Source organism: Cetorhinus maximus, chromosome 12 (genome assembly GCF_964194155.1).
Source record: "Cetorhinus maximus chromosome 12, sCetMax3.hap1.1, whole genome shotgun sequence".
Taxonomy (NCBI): domain Eukaryota; kingdom Metazoa; phylum Chordata; class Chondrichthyes; order Lamniformes; family Cetorhinidae; genus Cetorhinus; species Cetorhinus maximus.
In genome coordinates, this window is record NC_135890.1 from 90,635,724 (window position 1) to 90,656,894 (window position 21,171).

The window sequence follows — 21,171 nt, forward strand, 5'->3', positions numbered from 1 at the left end:
GCATAAACCTGGTACTGGAGTCACATATAGGCCAGGCTGAGTAAGGATAGTTAATTTAGCCTACCATATTTGCTGCTCACAATGTGGTCTACTCAGGGACCAAATGCAGATTGGGTGACCACTTTGTGGAAAACTTCTGTTCAGTCCGCAAGCATGACCCCGAGCTTCTGGTCGCCTGTCAGTTTAATTCCCCACCTTGCTCCCACGCTAACCCCTTTGTCCTCGGCCTCCAGCAGTGCTCCAATGAAGCTCAACACAAGCTCGAGGAATAGCACCTCATTTTTTGATTAGGCACTTTACGCCCTTCTGGGCTCAACGTTGAGTTCAGCAATTTCAGAGGGTAACCTCTGCCCCCATTTAGTTTCCTTTTCTTAGTCGGTTTTAGTTTTCTTTTCTTAGATGGTTTTGGTTTCACTCTCTTGTTTATCTCTTTTTTTTTTGCTTTTTATCATTGTGCCATTCACACCTTCTCTAGACACTTCTTTAGATTCTTAACTTGTTCCATTACCACCCCATTAGCTCTGCACACCCAACCTTTTTTACTTCTGTCATTTAATCTCTCCTGCCTTCCACTCTATCATAGACCTTCCCTTTTGTTCTTTATCCTTCCCTCCCCCCTTTCACTGCTCAAAACCTATTGCATTTCTAATTTTTCCCAGTCCTGATTGAAAGGTCATTGTCCTGCAATTGTCTTGTTTCTCTTTCTACAGATGCTGCCTGACCTGCTGAGTACTACCAGCATTTTCTGTTTATATTTCAGATTTCCAGCATCTGCAGTATTTTGCTTTTGCATAAAAAATATTTATTAATAAGTGAATAGTTTTTGCTATGAAGTAAGGGGCAATGTTAAGTGCATAGAAAATAACATTTAAATAGCAAGAAGTAACAATTTTCCTGAGAACTAGAATTACATAGGCCGGGATTTTCCATGCCCGCTGGTGTTGGGCATGTTCAGTGGCGTGAACGGACAATATGACGAGAGGGCCAAAAATCAGTCTCACAAAGTAGTGAAACCAATTTGCGATCACCCGGTCAGCCAGTTCGCAGACCGCGTTTCCCACCATTGGATATAGGGAACCTCATTGTAATACATCAGCGTATCATTATAAGGCCAGCCCGCCGGACTCATTGCCCCACCCCCGCTGGATCGTCCGCCCACGTCAGCGGGAAAACAGGCCCGTGCAGAATACGTCTTGACAAGTGTGACGTGCGGAAGAAAGGATTTACCACCAGGGTCTTGCTCAGGTCGTGGACATCTGAAGAGAAGAAGGTGCTGGAGCCCGACACTGATGGGATCCTGGAGGAATGTCCATGGCATGCTGATTGGATTCTCATGGACATGGCTCTGCTACAAAGCAGCCCACGGAAGTTGGAAAGTCACCGTTGATGCTCACAACGGATGATGGTCGAGGGGCTGGGAGAGGAAGGTCAGAGGAAGAGGTGTCAGGTGGGTGAGGGGTTGGGAAGGGGAAATGAAGGTGTCGGGGGGGTGAGTTTGGGAGGGGGAAATGAAGGTGTCAGGGGGATGAGGTTGGGTGGGGGGGATGAAGGTGTTGGGGTGGGGTGGGGTTGGGAGGGGAGGATGAAGGTGTCGGGGGGTGGGGTGAGGTTGGGAGAGGGAGGGAGTACAGGGGGAGGAGCGGGTAACAGGGGAGAAGATGGAAACAGGGGAGGTAGGTGTAAGGGGGTGGAAGGTGTAAGGTAAAGAGTTTGGGTGGGGGAAGAGTGCAGAGAGGGGAAGGTGTCCATGGGGAGGAAGGAATGCAGAGAGAGGAAGAAGTAAAGCTGGAGGAAGAAGTGAGGATGTCTGAGGGAGTCAGGAAGGGGGAAGAAGTGAGGCTGGAGGAAGAGGTAAAGCTGGAGGCAGGAGTCGGGGGCGGGGAAGGGTTAAGGGTGGTGGAAGAAGTAAGGGTTTCTGAGGGAGTCAGGAAGGGGGAGGGACTAAGTGGGTGGGGAGTCTGGGGGGGATGGGAGGACTAAGGGGGGAGGTTCCAGAGGGGAAGGGGTTCTGGGGGGAAGGGGTCCAGAGTGGGGGGAAGGGGTTCTGGGGGTGAAGAGGTCTGGTGGGGGGAGGGATGTTCAGGTGAACGTGCAAGGGAGGGGTCTGATGGATCCATGGCTGCCTCCTGGGGAGTGAACTGAGGGTGGCCATGGTATGAGGGAATAATGAGAATGACTGAGGGCATAGTGAGGCCGTAGAGTGGGAAGGTGAGTGTTCGACGGTAGTGATAGAAGGGACAGCGAGGGTGGTTTGTGGGGACTAGGAGGCAGACACGGACCCTGGGAGTGGAAAGGAGGAGGTCAGGGAGGTGAATGTGGATGGGGGTGGGATTTTCGGGAAGGAAGGGAATGTGCAAATTCACCTGGGCATCCCTGAAGTAAAAAGGGTTGTGGCTGGTAGGTCATAGAGGGGAGGTGGAAGGGGATGCCGGGGGTTCAATTGTGATGGGGGAAAGGAAATGGTTGACTGGGGGAGGGGAAAAGATGGGGGAGCTGATGAAAAAGTGAATGCAGACCATACTGTTCAAATCGAAATTGAAATGAGAGTCATGGGGGGCGAGATCAGGTGCTGTGAGGGAGTGTGATCATTGGGTGGACGGAGATGTCGGTCAGCTCAGATGGACAACTGAAAATGAACCCCAGAAGGCAGCATTGAAAATGCTCAGCACATTGAGGTGAGTGTGATTTGGGAAGGATCCGTGTGTGTGGGAGAGTGCTTGCACGAGGCTCTGAAAGGCCATGCCCCACACACACTTCTCCCTCCAGAATCACTCATTGACCAGCTGCTCCCTCTATGGTGATAGAGGACGAGGTTGAGGGGCTCACAGGCAAAGGGGACTCAGAGGGAGTGGACAGCCTCTGAGATTCCTGAGTGGATGACCCAGGGGTGTCCAGCTGCCACTCCTCCTCCCTTCGGGTGCCTGGGGGCCCTGGCCTGATTCCTTGAGGGGAAGGAGCACCTGGAGGGATGTCGAGGTGCCCCGTTTCCCTCTCGCATTGCCACTGCAGGAACTCATCCACTGCTACCGCGTTGGAGTGCAGGTCTGCACATATCTCTGCGTTTTGCTGGACCAAGGTCTCCATAGTGTCCACCATCCTTCCCATGGAGACCTCCATACATGTACATGTGGGCAACACTTCATCAGAGAGCAGGTGGACACACTCCTCCGACTCATGTGCCACTCTGTTGTGGGCTACCAACAGCTCTGCGTGATGTTCCCACGCCTTCTGCTGACTCCCCAGAATGAGTTGGAAGGCCGAATCCAGGGGCTTATCATCTGACTCGGACCTCACAGATGCCTCTTCCCCAGCAGTCCTTCAAGTGCTGGGGAGCTCGCAGGAACTTGCCTCCTCATGCTGTGGACATGTGTCCGTGTGGTGACCACCAGGTTGTGAACCCAAGCCTGCTCTAGATCAAGGTCCCACTGAGGTGTGTGGAGGGTGTGGGTAAGCACTGTGACGGGCCTTCCAGGCTGCTTATTTCCAGCTCTCCAATGGAGGAGGTGTCCCCTTGACTGGAGGTGAGGACGTGGATGGACCTGAGGGACTGGCTGTCTGAGGGTGTCGGTCACTTGGCAGAGCTCTCTGTGAACCAAAGAAGAGATAATTAATGAATAACAGCAGAGTCAAAAGCAGGAGGGAGCACACTCACAGTTGTGTTGAGACAGGGATGATGCGGTGCAGGATTTTCACGTGGGTGTTTGCCGCCAACCTCACCATCACAGGAGGCACAGTCTATGTCCTCACCAGTCAGTGAGATGGCACACTCCTCAAAGTGAGCAAGGGGCCTAATGTGGGCCACTCCGCCTCCTGGTCTGGGACCTCTCCCTGCTGATGTGAGCAGGCTTCTCCTGCATGAAAACAGATGGAGAGAGTGTGAGCAGGACACATGGCACTGTGTGGAATGTTTGTGTGGTGAGCGGAGCCATGGACAGGTTGAGGACCCTAGCTCGAGAGGGTATGAGCTTCATGGAGATGTGAGGGTGTGTGTGAGAGTTAGTGGTGTTGTCCCTTGAGATGTGAGATCCCTGTGGATGTGTGAGGGATTTGTGAGTGTGTGAGTTGAGAGTGATGAGAAGAGTGAATTACCCTGGCAGAACAGATGAGACCATTCATCCTGTAGCGGCACTGGGTGACTGTCCTCTTTTGCAGGGCATTGGCACTGACCACTGCTGCCACTGTCCCCCAAGCTGGATTAGTGAGGCTGGTGCCCATCCTGCGACCAGAGTGGGGTTAGAGGACATCACGACGCGCCTCCACTGCATCCAAAATGTGCTCAAGGGGCACGTCTTTGAACCTGGGGTCCGAAGCCTTTTTGCCTTTCGGGGCCATGTCTTCTTTGCAGCAGCCGTGGGCTGGAAGCACCGAGAGGTGTGTGTGCAGCTGGACTTTAAATATGGTGCCCGGCATGATGAAGCGGCGAGGTGATGGCTTGGCGGGCGAATGAGAGCCCGTCTGCCAAGGAAACGGTGTGTTTCCCGGGAATGCATAATTAATGCAGCGAGTTTGGGACGATACGGCGTGAAAAGCCGCCATTGCGTCCGGTGGGTAAAATGTGGTTTTACCTGCCCGCTACTGCACTTAGTGCAAACCATAGAAACAGAAATTTAACTCTGGAACTCCCCCAGCAGCTCAGTGAGTAGGCTTTTAAAATTTGTTCTTTCATGGGATGTGGGCGTCGCTGGCTAGGCCAGCATTTGTTGCCCATCCCTAATTGGCCTTGAGATGGTGGTAATGAGCTGCCTTTTTGAACCTGATCCCAGTTATATGGAGCAGGATGTCTTACATTCAACCAGACTTATCATATTAGCTAATCTTAGCCAAAATAGTGGCAAGAGCGTTAAAGTGGTCAAGCATCCCTGGGTTAGAGAACGGGAAGTGCTGCCAGCATTATAGCTCCTCATCACTTTCGTCATGGGTTACTGAATATTAAGAGCATGTGGACATCAGATAAGACAGATTGCATTAGCTGTGATGCATATGATGCCCCTACAGCTGAAGAACCAGCAGCGGACTGTCTAGTTTCACAAACAAAAGTGGTCTAATGAGCAGGGCTCAGGCTGCAGCGGAGCTGCACTTCATGCCTTCAATAGAAGAGAGATAGACAAAGGAAAAAAACCTTCCGTTTAAATTTTTTGGTGAGGGTGACAGTGGATTTAAATTTATGTTGTGGTTTTAAACACAGAAGAAAAATCTTCCTAATTAATTTATAACTAAATGAATGAAAATTAGGCACACACAGAGGCCCTGCTTGTGATTTGGGACGACTTTGACTCACAGTTGTTGTTGAATTGGCATAAATGCTCTGAAATAGATTTGAATTTTAATATTGTATCTACAAAACACACTTAACATTCATTGGAACTTCTAATGTGTTCTAAACGCTATGTCCAATTTAATGTCAGTCTCCAGTTATATAGTTTGTTGGTGATTAATGCCACAGTGTGTTAAATTAAGGGAGCAATATTATAGGGCAGTGCTTTCTGTCAAAATGTCTGTCAGTATTTCTGTGGATCCCTGACGGTAGCAGTAATAGAATGGACTAGTAGTTGATGCAGTTGATTGGTTTGCTTTCAAAATCAGTGGCAGGTCATTGATCCAATTCTTAATTCTTTGCCTTTGGTAGCATTCATTCCATTTGAATGGCTTTTTTTTCTTTTAAATCATCAAAGGGTCGAAAAATGATTTTGATCCATATTTTCAGGACATTCAAAGCATATGCAAAAGTACTGTAAAATTGAAATTAGGTTTAGTCACAACTAAGAATGTTCATGTTTAATTTTTAAAATAGCACTTTGTCTGGTAGTAACTATGGCATGATTCAGTGCTTGCAATTGTTTGTGGATGTATATTATGGTTTTGTGCTGTATTTGTGCAATTTCAAAACTTCTGTACAAACACAGAACTTAAATGGTGTCAAAACCCATCCTCCTATGTTTATGCTTTGTGCTTGATCTTTTCCTGTTGCATAGTTGCCTTCATTCCCCAGAAGCCAGTGGCCCTTTTCTATTCTAAGTTCTCCTTTTCCTAGTGGTATTAAAAATGTCCATCTTCCAGTTGAAATAGTCTGGATTTCTAGATCCCTACCAGATAAATGATGTCTTCCAGAAACTGTTATATCCATGTATTCAAGAATCAGTGCTCTAAGTTAATATACTATCAATTCATGTGATGATTTACTGCTTCACAACACCCCTTTGCCTCGCCATCTTTCATTGTACTTCCTTAGGTCTGAGTTCAGTCGCAATTCAAATTCTTGTCTGGTTGCTTTCATATGGTATATAGTCCAAAATTGAATTAAGCTAACTTGTGAATTCTAAATAACATGACTAATGAGATGGTTATGTACCCGTGCATTCTATTTTTTTTGAAAGGAATTACATAGAGTATGCGGTACAAAAATCAGATATTTGGCCTCACCAGTCCATACCAGCATTATGCTCCACTCGATTCTCCTCTGCCTCCTTCCTCAACTAACTCTAGCAACATAAAAACAGATAGTGCTAGAAAAGCTCAGCAGGTCTGGCAGCACCTGTGGAGAGAGAAACAGAGTTAATGTTTTGAGTACTAACGGTGCTAAGTAAAAATGCTCAGAGAGCCGGTGCAGACACATTGGGCAGAATTTTCTGCCTGTTGGGCGGGTGGGCCCGACCCAATCTCTGGCGGGCAGGGAGCCGATCCCTGCCGGAGAAGCGGGCCCCGCCGCCATTTTGCGTGGGTGGGCCAATTAAGGCCCGCCCAACGTGACGTCCGGCGGGAAGCGCTATGTGGGCGGGTGGTGGGGGGGGGAATCCCCAAAAGCGAGAGTGTGCTCTTTCACGCATGCGCATGAAAGAGCGTATATCTCCCTGAGACTAAGTGCAGCCTCAGGGAGATCGCTTCCACTTTGAAAAATATTAAAAATAGAAAAAAAAAATTCCTTAACATGTCCCCTTCATGTGACAATGTCACATGAAATGGGACATGTTCATAATTTACATAATAAGTTTATTAAACTTTTTTAAACCCTACATGACGTCATCCCGCGTCATTTTACGCGTTGGCGAGCGGGCCCTGCCCCCTCCTCGCCGACGGCAAAATTCTGCCCAATTGGCTGAAGGGCCTCCTTTTACACTGTAACAATTCTGTGATTCTGTCCATTATGACTCTTCTGTGGAGCTGAAGAGAGGTAGAAATATGATGTGTATGGTTTTATGGTGTGTCCACTCTATCAAAACCTTTCATAATTTTAAAGACTTCAATTAGGTCATCCCTCAGCCTTCTCTTTTCAGGAGAAACAAAACCCACTCTGTTCATCCTTTCCTGGTAGGAGCTATGCGTTTCTGGTGCCATCCTTATATATCTTTTTTGCACCCTCTCCAGAGATCTACACAATATTCCAAATAAGTTCTAACCAAAGTGTGATACAAGTTTATCATAACAGCTCTACTTTTCCATTCTATCCATCTAGAAATAAATCGAAGTGCTTGGTTAGTTTTTTTATGGTCTTGTTAACCTGCAGATTGTTTTCTATGGATTTTCAAATAAGCCAAAAATTGTTTGCTCAAGCAGCCGTTTCAGTTTTGAATCCTCATCTTCTGTTCCAGTAAAAGAATTTTAGTAAAAGATTGGAGGGGATGGAGTTCGTGTTTATAAATCATCAGCAATAACCACAAGGTGGCAGTCATTCAAAGCAATTAAATAGTTGACACCCTATAGTTTTAAGTTTTAAGAATTAGGGCTTGAATAATTAGCTCGGCGGGTGGGCGCGATCAGCTGGGAAACGGATCACTGACCGCAATTGGCTGCGGACCGCGATTTCACACTGGCTGGCCAATGAAGGGCCAGCCAGCGTGAAGCATGCGCTGGATAGCTCAGCACTGCCATGGTGGGGGCGGGAGGAGAGTGGGCGATGATGTCAAAGCGGGCGATTTTACGTTTGATTGAGTTGGGCGTTTTTTTTATCCGTTATATTTTCAGGTGCCTGATTCTGATGGTTGGACATTTTTTCCCTGCTTTTTGAAACTTTATTTGATGGTTTTTTGGGTCTGCAGCTCCCTGAGGCAGCTCTCTTGCCTTCAGGGAGCTTTCTCTCAGCGCTCACCCGCGTCCGCGTTGATGTCATCGCCGCCCTCTTCCTGCCCCCACCCAGCATAAAATTCTGCCCCAGCTTGTAAAATACAACATAACAATTATGACACACGCCTATCGCCTCAGTGCAGGCATCATCTTGTAAACTTTATATTACTTGCATTGTCCAAATCCTACTATTTAATAATAATACCTCATTGCAGCATGAATACTGGATTATCATGAGAAGTGCTGCATTATAGCTGCTCTGTCATTCACTGAAACTACATTTGGAAAGCTGTCGTTTTTCATTAACTTTTTTACATGTCAATAATTATTCCCTTATTTGACTAATCATTTATTTAATCCTTGGGCAAAAACAGGGCACTGTTTTTCTGAAAGCTTGTCCATCAGGTCCCTACATTCATTTTTTTCCTATCTGGACCTTTTCAGCCATCAACCCTTGTTAATGTAGTTCTGCCGAGATCACTTTGGATGCAGATGACACGTTACTTCCACAGGAGTTCGATGCCCTGAAATTTTCCGATAGTAATATTGAATTCTTGGAGTGACTTCAAGCTTTATAGGAAGTTAAGGGTTGTTGGGGAAAATAAATACTTGGCACAAAGCAGGAAGTTATGCTTCAGGGTTGGAGAAGATGTGTGAGTTTGACTTCAAACCAAAGAGTTAGCAAGGCCATGAATGTCAACGGATGCAGTCTTCATCCAAAAGGATATTTAAAGGTCATACCATGGCTTTGAGAGTGAGACATGTGCAGAAGGTCAAGAGAGGGATGATGAGCAGAGGGATCACATATAACTACTTCCTAGAGTGGATGGTTAATGTATGGAATGGACTGCCTAGGGAGGTGACTGAGACTGATAACGTCAGGCATCTTAAGAAGGAATTAGATAGACCTAGATTGAGAATATAAGTAGTGAATTATGTATTCTGCTCTAGAACTCCAGGGCTGGTCAGATGGATCAAGAGAGTCTTTCTGGTTCTGAAAATTACTGTGGAGTTGATTTTGATTATGTGGTGCATTTCAGGTAGCTGATATATGGAGTGATCAAAATACTCGTCTGATAGTACCAGTGAAAGACTAGAGCCATTTTCAAGCCCTGGCCTCATTTGAATTACATAAGCAAGCTGCTGATGCCTTCACAGCATTGATTGGTAGCTCACTGATTGGGAGGGCAGGATATTTGGTGGGCATGATGCCTTTTTAAAGTGAACTTGCACCACTTAAAGCATTGCGATTTTTTAATTGCTTTCTTAGTTCTTTCAGTGAGAAATGTTTACTGCTAGGGCACCACAATTTAGCAACAAAGTAACAGTGATGAATAAGTAACAGCAGGAGTGTGATTGAGAGCGCTTGCAAAGCCTTTCCAAAATGTATTTTCTCTTTTTAACATCTAGTCTACATTTGGAATTTAATTACAATTTACTGTTAAAGTTAAGTTTCTCTCAGTCTTAGAGATAAACAGGCTCCCTACAGGACGGGCAGCTGCAGTTACTTAATTAGGTAGCTAGTTTGAACTAGACTCTCTAGCCAGCAGTGCTGACTTATCTCCGTAGAATTCCAGCTAGTATAAATATAGTGGTCTTGCTAAGCACACAAAGTAAGCAAGTGCAAAGACAGCAGGTCATCACTCAGTGTGGCTAGTCACAGGGTGTGAAATTGGGAATTTGAGTGAAGGAATTCAGTACAATGAGGCAGGAGGGAATCAGGATAGTGATTGGTCAGTAAGTATTTTGCTCATTTATCTTACAAAACAAATGTAATTTATTAATAATTATAAGGTTTCATTAGTAGTAGTAAGGTTTTCTAGCGGTAGTAAAGCTCATTGGGAGTAGTCAAATTTATTAATTAACACATTAATTAACACATAATATAACTGCAGGATAGGTGATGTGTTGTGTCTGCAGAATGTGGAAGTTCCTGAACACCAGTGTGATCCAGGGCAAACATGTCTGTCGTAAGTGTCAGCGGCTTGAGGAGCTTCGGCTCAGAGTCATTGAGCTGGAGGCCGAGCTGCAGACACTACGATGCATTAGGGAGAGGGGAAGTTACCTGGACACTTTATTCCAGGAGACGGTGACACCCCTTAGGTTAGTGTCTTCTGATATAGTCAGTGGTCAGGGACAGGAGAGTGTGACTGCGAGTGAGGCAGGTAAGTGGATCGCGAAGGTAGAAGTGGAGGAGCCTTGGCTCTTGCAATTGTCCAATAGGTTCAAGGTTCTTGCAGCTTGTGGGAATGAAAGCAGGGGCTGCAGGGTGGATGAGTGAACTGACCATGGCACCGTGGTACAGGAAGCTATTCAAGTATGGGGAGTTAATAGGAATGTGGTGGTAGTGGGAGACAGTATAGTCAGGGGGGTTGACACAGTTCTCTGCAGTGAAAGCTTGAGTCCAGATGGCTTTGTTGCGTGCCCAGCACCAAGGTTTGGGATATCTACTCGGGGATGGAGAGGAACTTGCAGTTGGGGGTGGCAGGATCCAGTTGTCACGGTCCATGTTGGTACCAATGACATAGACAGGACCAGGAAAGAGGTTGGATGCATGGCTCAAAGGTTGATGTGGAAGAAATGGGTTTTGATTCATGGGCATTAGCACCAGGGAAAAGTGGGAGCTTTACAGTTGGGATGGTCTTTACCTGAACCGTGTTATTCAAATCTACACCAGTTGGTGAAGTTAAGACAAAGACACAGCTGCTTTCTTTGCTGGAGAAAATTTATTGACTTAGTTCACAGTCAACACTATTCCAACCCCCGAGTGTCCCAGCTATCCCCATTTATAGGTACAAATACCCATCATCTGTTTAACAATGTAATTGCCATTAAACATTAACAATGTAGTTAATAAGATATTGATAAACCTTGCTGGGACCAGTGTTCCGATAGTCATATAATTAGGGTGGTAGAGAAGGCTTTAAACTAAATAGTGGGGGGAAGGGATTGTGTGAGAAGAGATGTAGTAAATCAAAGGGTAACAATGAGGCAGTAAATGCCGGGTGACAATTTGGGTAAAGATAATAAGAGTGTGACAGGAAGAGTCAGTACAAACTTAGTGTGCTAGTAGATAAGGCCCTAGATTGCAAAAATGGTAAAAAGACAGAGTTAAAGGCTCTATATCTGCGCACAGCATCCATAACAAAATGAATGAATAGTTAGCACAGATAGAAATAAATATGTATGGGTTGATAGCCATCATGGAAACATGGTTGCAGGGTGACCATGACTGGGACCTGCATATTGAAGGGTATTTGACATTTTGAAAGGATTGGAAGCTAGGAAATGGTGGTAGAGTAGCTCTGTTAATTAAGGATGTCATTAGTACAGATGTGGGAGATGACCCTCGCTCAAAAGAGCAAGATGTGGAATCAGTTTGAGTAGAGGTAAGAAATAGGAAAGGTAAGAGGTCACTTGTGAAAGTAGTTTATAGGCCCCCTAACAGTAGCCACACTCTGGGGCTGAGTATACAGGAAGAAATAAATGGGGCATGTAAGATAGGTGCTGCAATAATCATGGGTGACTTTAATCTACATGTTGATTGGATGAATCAGATTGGCAAAGGTAGCCTGGAAAATGCGATCATGCAGGACAATTTCTTAGAGCAGTATGTTCTAGAGCCAACCAGGGAACAGGCTATTCTAGATCTGATAATGAGCAATGAGGCAGAATTAATCAATAAGCTCATGGTAAAGGAGCCTCTAGGTGACAACAATCATAACATGATAGCATTCCATGTTCAGTTTGAAGGGGTGAAGTGTGGGTCTAAGACTTGTTTTTCAAACCTGATTAAAGGTAATTGTAAGGTTATAAAAACAGAGCTAGCCAAAGTGAATTGGGAAACTAGGTTAAAAGGTAGGACAGTAGATATGCAGTGGCAGACTTTTAAGGAAATAGTTAATAAATCTCAGCAAAGATTTATTCCAGTAAGAAAGAAAGACTCTTTGAGAAGGATACATCATTCATGGCTGACTAAGAAGGATTGTATCAAATTGAAAGAAAAATTGTATAAATCTGCAAAGATTAGTGGTAGGTCAGAAGAATAGTCAGATTTTAAGAATCAGCAAAGAATGACTAAAAAAATAAAGAGAGAGAAAGTTGAGTATGAGAGAAAGCTATCTGGTAATATAGAAACAGATAGTAAGAGTTTTTACAAGTTTTCAAATAGGAAAAGAGTAACTAAAGTTAGAGAGTGAGTCTGGGGAATTGATAATGGAAAGCAAGAAAATGGTGGAAGTGTTGAACAGGTATTTTATGTCTGCCTTCACTACAGAAGACTTCACAGAATCAGAATCACAGAACTGTTATGGTGCAGAAGGAGGCCATTCAACCCATTGTGTCTGTACTAGCTCTCTGAATGACCATTATGACTCAGTGCCATTCTCCTGCCTTTTCCCCATAACCCTGCACATTGTTTCTATTCAAATAATCATCTAATGCCCTCTTGAAAACCTTAAGTGAACCTGACTCCATCACCTGCATTCCACACCCGAACCACTCGCTGTGTGAAAAATCTTTTTCTCACATCACATTTGTTTCTTTTGCAAATCACTTTAAATATGTGCCCTCACATTCTCAATACTTTTATGAGCGGGAATAATTTCTCCCTATCTACTCTGTCCAGCCCCCTCATGACTTTGAACACTTCTATCAAGTCTCCTCTTAGCCTTCTCCTCCCCAAGGAGAACAGTCCCAACTTCTCTAATCTATCTTCATAAAGGAAGTTTCTCATCCTTGGAACCATTTTTGTAAACCTCTTCCGCACTCTCCAATGCATTCACCTCCAGAACTGTACACAATACTCCAGCTGAGGTCTAACTAGTGCCCTATGCAAGTTCAGCATAACCTCTTTGTTCTTGTACTCTATGCTTCATATTAATAAAGCCTAGGATACTGTATGTTTTATGTTGTCTCCTGCCACCTTTAATGACTTGTGCACATATACACCGATGTCCCTCTGCTCCTGCACACCCTCCAGAGTTGTATCCCTTATTTTATACTGTCTCTCCACATTCTTCCTACCAAAATGAATCACCTCACACTTCTCTGCATTGAACTTCAGCTGCCATCTATCTAACCACTCCACCAATGTGCTTATGTCTTTTTGAAGTTCTACATTGCCCTCCTCACAGTTTACAATGTTTCCAAGTTTTGTATCATCCTCAAACTTTGAAATTGTCCCCTGCACATCAAGATCTAGATCATTAATATATATCAGGAAAAGCAAGGGTCCCAATACCAACCCATGGGGAACTCCACTACAAACCTTTCTCTAGCCCGAAAAATGGCCATTAACCATTACTCACTGTTTCCTATTACTCAGCCAACTTTGTATCCATGTTGCTACTGTTCCTTTTATTCCATGAACTATAACTTTTCTCACAAGTTTGTTGTGCGACATTATATCGAATGCCTTTTGGAAGTCCATGTACACTACATCAACAGCATTACCCTCATTAACCCGCTCTGTTTCCTTTTCAAAAAACTCCAGCACGTTAGTCAAACATGAGTCTTCCTTAAGAAATCCATACTGGCTCTTCCTAATCAACCTATATTTTTCCACATGACTGTTAATTCTATCCCGAATAATTGTTTCTAAAAGTTTCCCCACCACCAAAGTTAAACTGACTGGCCTGTAATTGCTGGGCTCATCCTTACAAGCTTTTTTGAACAAGGGTGTAATGTTTGCAATTCTCCAGTCCTCTGGTGTCCTCCCCTGAGTCTAGAGAAGACTGAAAGATTATGGCCAGTGTCCCGGCAATTTCCACTCTCACTTCCTTCAATGTCCTTGGATGCACCTCATCCAGTCCAGGTGCCTTGTCAACTTTAAGTACTGACAGTTTATCCAATACCTCCCCCTTATCAATTTTGAACCCTTCTAGTGACAGAGTTTTCTCTTCTGTCACCGTGGACTGGGTAGCATCTGCTTCCTTGGTAAATACAGATGCAAAGTATTCATTTAACTCTTCAGCCATGTCCCCTGCCTCCATGTGTAAATCCCCTTTTTGGTACCTAATGGGCCCTACTCCTCCTTTTACCAACCTTTTACTATTTATGTGCCTATAGAAGACTTAGGCCCTTTATGTTGGCTGCCAGTCTTTTCTCTTAATCCTTCTTTGCTTCTCTTATTTACTTCACCTCTCCTCTGAACCTTCTGTATTCAGCTTGGTTCTCAATTGTATTTTCTACCTGGCACCTGTAATAAGCAGACTTTTTCTTCCTTACCTGAATCTCTATCTCCTTTTTTATCCAGGGAGCTCTGGGTTTGCCTGCCCTATCTTTCCCTTTTGAAGGAATATACCTTGATTGTGCCCGAACCATTTCTTCTTTGAAGGTAGCCCATTGTTCAACTACAGTTTTTCATGCCAACCTTTGGTTCCAGTCTATCCGGCCCAGCTCAGTTCTTGCCCCATTGAAGTTGGCTCTCCCCAGTTAATTATTCTTACTCTGGATTGCCCATTATCCTTTTCTACCATCATCCTAAACCTTATGATACAATGATCACTGTCTCCTAAATGTTCCCCCACTGTCAGTTGATCTACTTGGCCCACCTCATTTCCAAGAACCAGGTCTAGCAGTGCACCTTTTCTTGTTGGACTGGACACATACTGCCATAGAAAATTCTCCTGAACACACTCTAGGAACTCGTGCCCCTCTCTGCCCTTTACACTACTGCTATCCCAGTCTATATTCAGGTAATTAAAGTCCCTCATTATAGCTACTCTATAATGTTTGCACCTCTCTGTAATTTCCCTGCAGATTTGTTCCTCGACACCCTTCCCAATAGTTGGTGGCCTATTGACAAAACCAAGCAATGTAATTGCACCCTTTTTGTTCCTCAGCTACAGCAAAATTGATTCTGTCCTTAAACTCTCTGGGACATCGTTTCCTCCAACACTGCAATACTCTCCTTAACCAATACCACCACCCCTTCTCCTTTTCTTCCTGCCCTGTCTCTCCTGAATACCTTGCACCCAGGATTATTTAACACCTGGCCCTGCTCTTCCTTGAGCCAGGCCTCTGTTTTTGCCATGACATCATAACTCCGCATGGCAATCTGCACCTGTAACTCACCAATCTTATTTACTATACTCTGTGCATTCACATACATGCAGTATAACCATGATTTAGACTTCAGTACTTTCTCCCTTACTCCGATTCTGCCTATTAACTTACTATTCTCTATTCTGGTGCTTTTTGTCTCTCCCAGTATTTTGTGCATGTTAGTATTATGCTCTAAGATTCTCTCCTTGTTCCCACACCCCTGCCGAGTTAGGTTAAAGCCCCCCAACAGCACTAGCAAAATGCCCCATAAGGAACTCAGTCCTGCTCTGTTCAGGTGCAATCCGTCCAACTTGTACAGGTGCCATCTTTCTCAGAGCCAGTCCCAGTGTCCCAGGAACCTAAAGCTCTCTCTTCTGCACCATATTTCCAGCCATGCATTCATCTGCCTTATCCTCCTATTTCTGTACTCACTCGCACATGGCACTGGGAGTAATCCGGAGATTACTATTTTTGAGGACCTACTTACTAAATTTCTACTTAGCTCCCTAAATCCTCTCTGCAGGACTACATCCCCCTCCCTACCTAAGTCATTGGTACCAACCTTAGAAAGCTTCCCAAAGATACTTGAAAATCAAGAGGTGAGCAGGAGGGAGGAAATTTAAACAATCATCACTAGGGAAAAGGTGCCAGGAAAACTATTAAACCTAAAGGCTGACAAGTCCCCAGGATCAGATGGCCTACATCCTAGAGTCTTAAAATAAGTGGCTGCAGGGATAGTAGATGCATTGTTTATAATCTTCCAAAATTCCTTAGATTCTGGAAGGGTCCCAGTGGATTGGGAAATAGTTACTGTAACACCTTTATTCAAGAAAGCAGGGAGACAGAAAGCAGGAAGCTATAGGCCAGTTAGCCTAACATCTGTCACAGGGAAATTGCTAGACATTATTAAGGAGGTTACAGCAGGATACTTAGAAAATCATAATTTCATCAGAGTCAACATGGGCTTGTGAAAGGGAAATCATGTTTAACTAATTTATTAGTTTTTTAAGAAACAAGCAAGGTGGATAAAGGGGAACCTGTGCATGTGGTGTACTTGGATTTCCAAAAGGCATTTGATAAGGTGCCTCATCAAAGGTTACTACAGAAAATAAGAGAACATAGTGTAGGGGGTAACATTTTAGTATGGATAAAGGATTGGTTATGCTAACAGGAAGCAGAGAGTAGGGATAGGTGGGTTTTTTTTCAAGTTGGCAAGCTGTAACTAATGGAGTGCCACAGGGATCAGTGCTGGGGCCTCAACCTTTTACAATCTAACATATATGATTTGGTTGAAGGGAGTGAATATCTGGTAGTTAAATTTGCTGATGACACCAAGATAGGCAGGATAGTAAGTTGTCAAGAGGAGGTAGAGAGTCTGCAAAAGAGAATAGACCGGTTAAATGAGTGGGAGAAAAAATGAACAAATTGAGTATAAAGTAAGAAAATGTGAACTTGTCCATTTTAGCAGGAAGAATAGAAGAGAAACATGCTATTTAAATGGAGCAAGATTGCAGAATTTGGTGATACTGAGGGATCTGGGTGTCCTGGTTAGTATGCAGGCACAGGAATTGATTAGGAAGGCAAATTAGATGTTGCCATTTATTGCAATGGGAATGGAATATAAAAGTAGAGAAGGTTTACTGCAGCTGTACAGGGCATTGGTGAGACCACATCTGGGGCAGGATTTTCCCTTTGGCCCCGACGTCACCACGCACCATTGCGATATTTCGCTGGGCAGGCGCGCGATGATGTCTGTCACGCAAGGAAGTGCAAGCACATGGAGTACAGAGCACAGCAGATGGTTCGTTGCCATGCCACCTTGAAGCTCCCTTCCCAGCATGTCATCACCCTGACTTGGACATGTCCTGGACTTTAAGCACAGTGCCTAGGTACAGCTCCTCCAGGTTGCCCCCAAACCAGTCGCGTGGGACTCAGTGTGACACATGCTGCGGGGGCAAAATACATCTCTTCAGGCTGACCTCAACATGGGCAATATCTGCTGGCCCACCCAGCAAAGGGCAAATGTCGTCAATGATTCAATTGCAGCTCACCACCTCCGCCATCTCCTCCCAGGCACTTTTCGTCATGTGGGAGTGTCTCCTCATCCCGTCCGGGGGAACTAGCACATCCTGCCATGCTGCCACCTCCTCGAGGAGGGCAGCAAGTCAGTCATCTGAGAAACGAGAGGCATACTGGCCCCCCGCGCTACCCTCCGGCCTGGCTTGTCCCACTGCCCTACCCTCCAGCCCTCTGGTGAGCCCTTCCACTTGCCATTGTGAGCAGCCTTGCAAAGGCTGTCAGTGCTTCAGATAAATAGGCTGCCGGGTCGCCATTGGACCCGGCAGACAGTGCACTCCCGCTGCCGCCTGCCCACCCATTCCCGCTATCCTCGGGAGCCGTGCATTACGCTGGGCAGGCCTTAATTGGCCCGCCCGCGTAAAATGGCAGCGCGGATTGGCCCGCCCGCGTAAAATGGAAGCGCAGACCCAATTGCTGTCTATGCCCGCACCCGCTCCCACTCCACCCCCCCCCCCCCCCCCCCCCCCAACCAAACAGAAAATTCAGCCCCTGGATTACTGTGTACAGTTTGGTCTCTTTATTTGAAAAAATATATAATTGCCTTAGAAGCAGTTCACAGAAGGCTCACTCGACTCATTCCTGGGATGAAGAGCTTATCCTGTGTAGGAAGATTGAACAGGTTGGGCCTGTACCCATTGGAGTTTAGAAGAATGAGAGGTGATCTTGTTGAAACATATAAGATCCTGAGGGGACTTGAATGGGTAGACACCAGGAGGATTTTTCCACTTCTATGGGAGACTAGAACTAGGAGATATAGTTTAAGAATAAGAGGTCTCCCTTATAAGACTTGAGATGAGAAATTTTTTCTCTGAGGCTCGTTAGTATTTGGAATTCTCTTTCCCAGAGAACAGTGTGTGTCATTGGATTTATTCAAGGCAGAGGCAGATAGATTTCTGATAGACAAAGGAGTCAAGGGTTATGGGGACAGACAGGAAAGTGGAATTGAGACCACAACCAGATCAGCCATAATCTTACTGAATGGCAGAGCAGGCTCGAAGGGTTGAATAGCCAACTCCTGCTCCTAAGTCCTATGTTCCTAGGACATAATTGCAGCTTTGTTGTGAGGTCATATAATAATTTATTTATAAATGCTTGAGGCCAGATCCTGTCTAGTGTTTGAAAGTGCCCAAGAAAATGAATGCCAAAAATGTTGGAATTCCGCCCAACATCATCCTGCGCCATTTTACGAGCAGGCCCCGCCCCCGGCTTGCCGACTGGGAAATCCTGCCCATAGAATTGTAATGTTTGGTGGATGATGATTTAGGATGCTGTAAGGTCTTGACATCTATTTGGACTTCAAACAGTGAAGAATCTGACTGGCGGGGATAAAACTTGATGTCAGTCACGATAGTTGATCAGATTTTAAAAATTCATTTACGGGATGTGAGAACGCTAGCTGGGCCAGATTTATTGCCCATCCCTAGTTACCCTTAACAAGGTGATGGAGAGCTGCCTTCTTGAACCGCTGCAGTCCTTGTGGTGTAGTTACACCCACAGTGCTGTTAGGGAGGGAGTTCCAGGATTTTGACCCAGGAATTCTCATTGGAGGAATAATCTGAGGTTCACTCCCAGGATTAAGCTTTATATTGGAGAAGGAAAATAGCCCTATTTTCTTCTTTGAGGTGCTCTCAGTATATGATCAGTACGGGTAAAGCGGGTTCACAGAAATTGCAGGAAAGTGCTTTAGCAAGAGACCGGAAATGGGAAGATAGCCCCCAGAAGGAAAAAAACAGTAAAAACTGGGAAATAAGAATACTTGTCCAAACTGGCCTAGTATACTTTAAATGGAATGCCAGTAAAAACTTGGAAATAAGAATACTTGTCCAAACTGGCCTTGTATACTTTAAAATGGAACACCAGTAAAAACTGGGAAATAAGAATACTGGCCCGAATGGTTTTTTCCTCCTGGGCCATTATCTCTTTTCAGCAAAGTTGTGTTTAGGAGCTCTGCTAGACAATTTATGAAATCGTAAACACAGTTGGCTGGAGCAAAACGCTGTAGATGCTGGACATTCATCATGGTGAAAGGTCATCAACTTGAAACGTCTGTTCTTCTCTCCACAGATGCTGCTAGACCTGCCGCCTATTTCCAGCGTTTTCTGTTTTTATTTTATACCTTCTAAAACTAGTTGCGATGATCAATGTGAAAGGGATGGTTTACATCCCTTCTTGCACTGTCGATAAAATAAATATCGTTATAGCAGCCTTGATTATTAAGCTGCAACCCAGATATTATGACTCCTGCTGCTAGCCCTCTGCGTGTATGGAAGTAATAATTTCCTTTATGTTTAAAATATGTGGAGGTGAGACATCGCAGCCCTACTTTCATCTTGAACTATTTTGTCTTTTCACCTCGACCTAGCCTGAACTACTCTTGTAAAAACTTTCCAGTGTTGAGGCAGTTTATTGCTGGGTACTAATAAAAAAAACCAATATAGCTCATGAACAGATGTCTCCTGTACTGTCTGTACTTTCCAAGGACCAGCCTGAGGGTGAAGAGATGCTCCATGTCACTTCTGCATCTCAAAATTTAGCTTGTAATTCCGAGGGAATTTCACCAGTCTGTCTTCTGATTTATTTCAGGATGATGGTCATTACTGATTTTCCAGTAATTTGTGTTATGTGTTGCTGCTCATCTAATTATCTGCATTTCCCATCCATTCCAGCCCGCATCTTTGCAGATCGCTCCAGGCGTCCACGTTTTAAAAAGCTGCAACAAATAAGAAAATATCGGACCAAAATGATTAAATGAAAGATTATGTTTTGGACAAGCCACAGATTATAAAATACAAAAATGTAAACATGCTGGAATTAGACAGTAGATTAATATCACCTGTGAAGATGGGAATGAAAAATAAAACCTTTTGTCAGAATCCGACCTGTGCATTTGCAGCATTTTCTGCTCATCGGAGATATCCAGTATTTGCAGTTTTTTCTCTCTTTCTCTACAGATGATAGAATGTACATGTGTTAATATGTGGCCAAGAGGGGAATCGTGAAGCTTGAGGCAAAGTTGAATGGAGCCAAGGAAGAGATTGCATCGCTTCGAATAGAACAGGTTTGAGCTGGGCACAAAATGATAAAGTGGAGCCAGAACAGTCTTAGAGCAAGGTTGGAAGTTGGGGGGCAGGGGTGGGGTGGGGATTGTACGGAGGGAGGTTGGGGTAGGGGGGAACAACAATCTTGGGGAAGAGCAGGAAACCATGTTCACAGAGCTAAAATAGAACTTGGGAAAGAAATGTGCATCAAATGAGATTTGAAAGATGAAATAAGAAAGAGAATCTGAATTTTTATTATAGAGAATCGGGATTTACAGTCAACATTTTGACAGCTTACTCCCTGAGTCTTGTCTTGGAAATTATTGTGCAGCCAAGGTGCACTAACCTAACACTGTTTTTGTTTTATTGAGGAAAATATATCATTAATGATACACAGAGTATGACAGGAAGGGACAGAGTGTACAAACATAAAACAAACAGCAACAAAGTGGGTCAAAAGCGGAAAAAATGGTAAAAAGGAAAAATTAATGGCTCTTTACTTAAATGCATGTAATATTTGGAACAAAATAAATAAATTAATGACGCAAACAGATGTTAATGGGTATGATCTTATAGCCACTATGGAGAAATGGTTACAAGGAGATAAAAGCTGAGAACTAAATATTCAGGAGTATGTGACTTTTCGAAAGGACAGGTAGGAAGGAAAGGATGGTGGGGTAGCTTTGTGAGTACAGGATGGAATAAGTATGATAGCAAGAAGGGATCTTGGATCGGAAGATGTAGAATCCATATGGGTGGAGGAAAGAAATAACAAGGGGAAGAAGACACTGGTAGGAGTAGTTAATAGGCCCTCTGACAGTAGCTATATTGTAGGACAGAGAATAAGAGGATATAATGAGGGCATGTAAAAAAGGCAGTACATTAATCATGGGTGACTTTAATCTTCATGTAGATTGGGAAAAGCAAATTGGCAGAGGTAGACACGAGC

At 44.5% G+C, this 21,171-nt stretch overlaps 1 long non-coding RNA gene across 1 annotated transcript in view; it reads left to right on the forward strand.

The window, feature by feature from the left end:
• Window positions 1-20,060, forward strand: part of LOC144687118 (uncharacterized) — a 46,934-nt gene extending 26,874 nt beyond the window's left edge. Inside the window, exon 2 of the long non-coding RNA XR_013578067.1 lies at window positions 19,851-20,060. This is a non-coding gene — a long non-coding RNA (uncharacterized LOC144687118). The remainder of the gene's footprint in view (window positions 1-19,850) is intronic.
• Window positions 20,061-21,171: the final 1,111 nt, after the last annotated feature.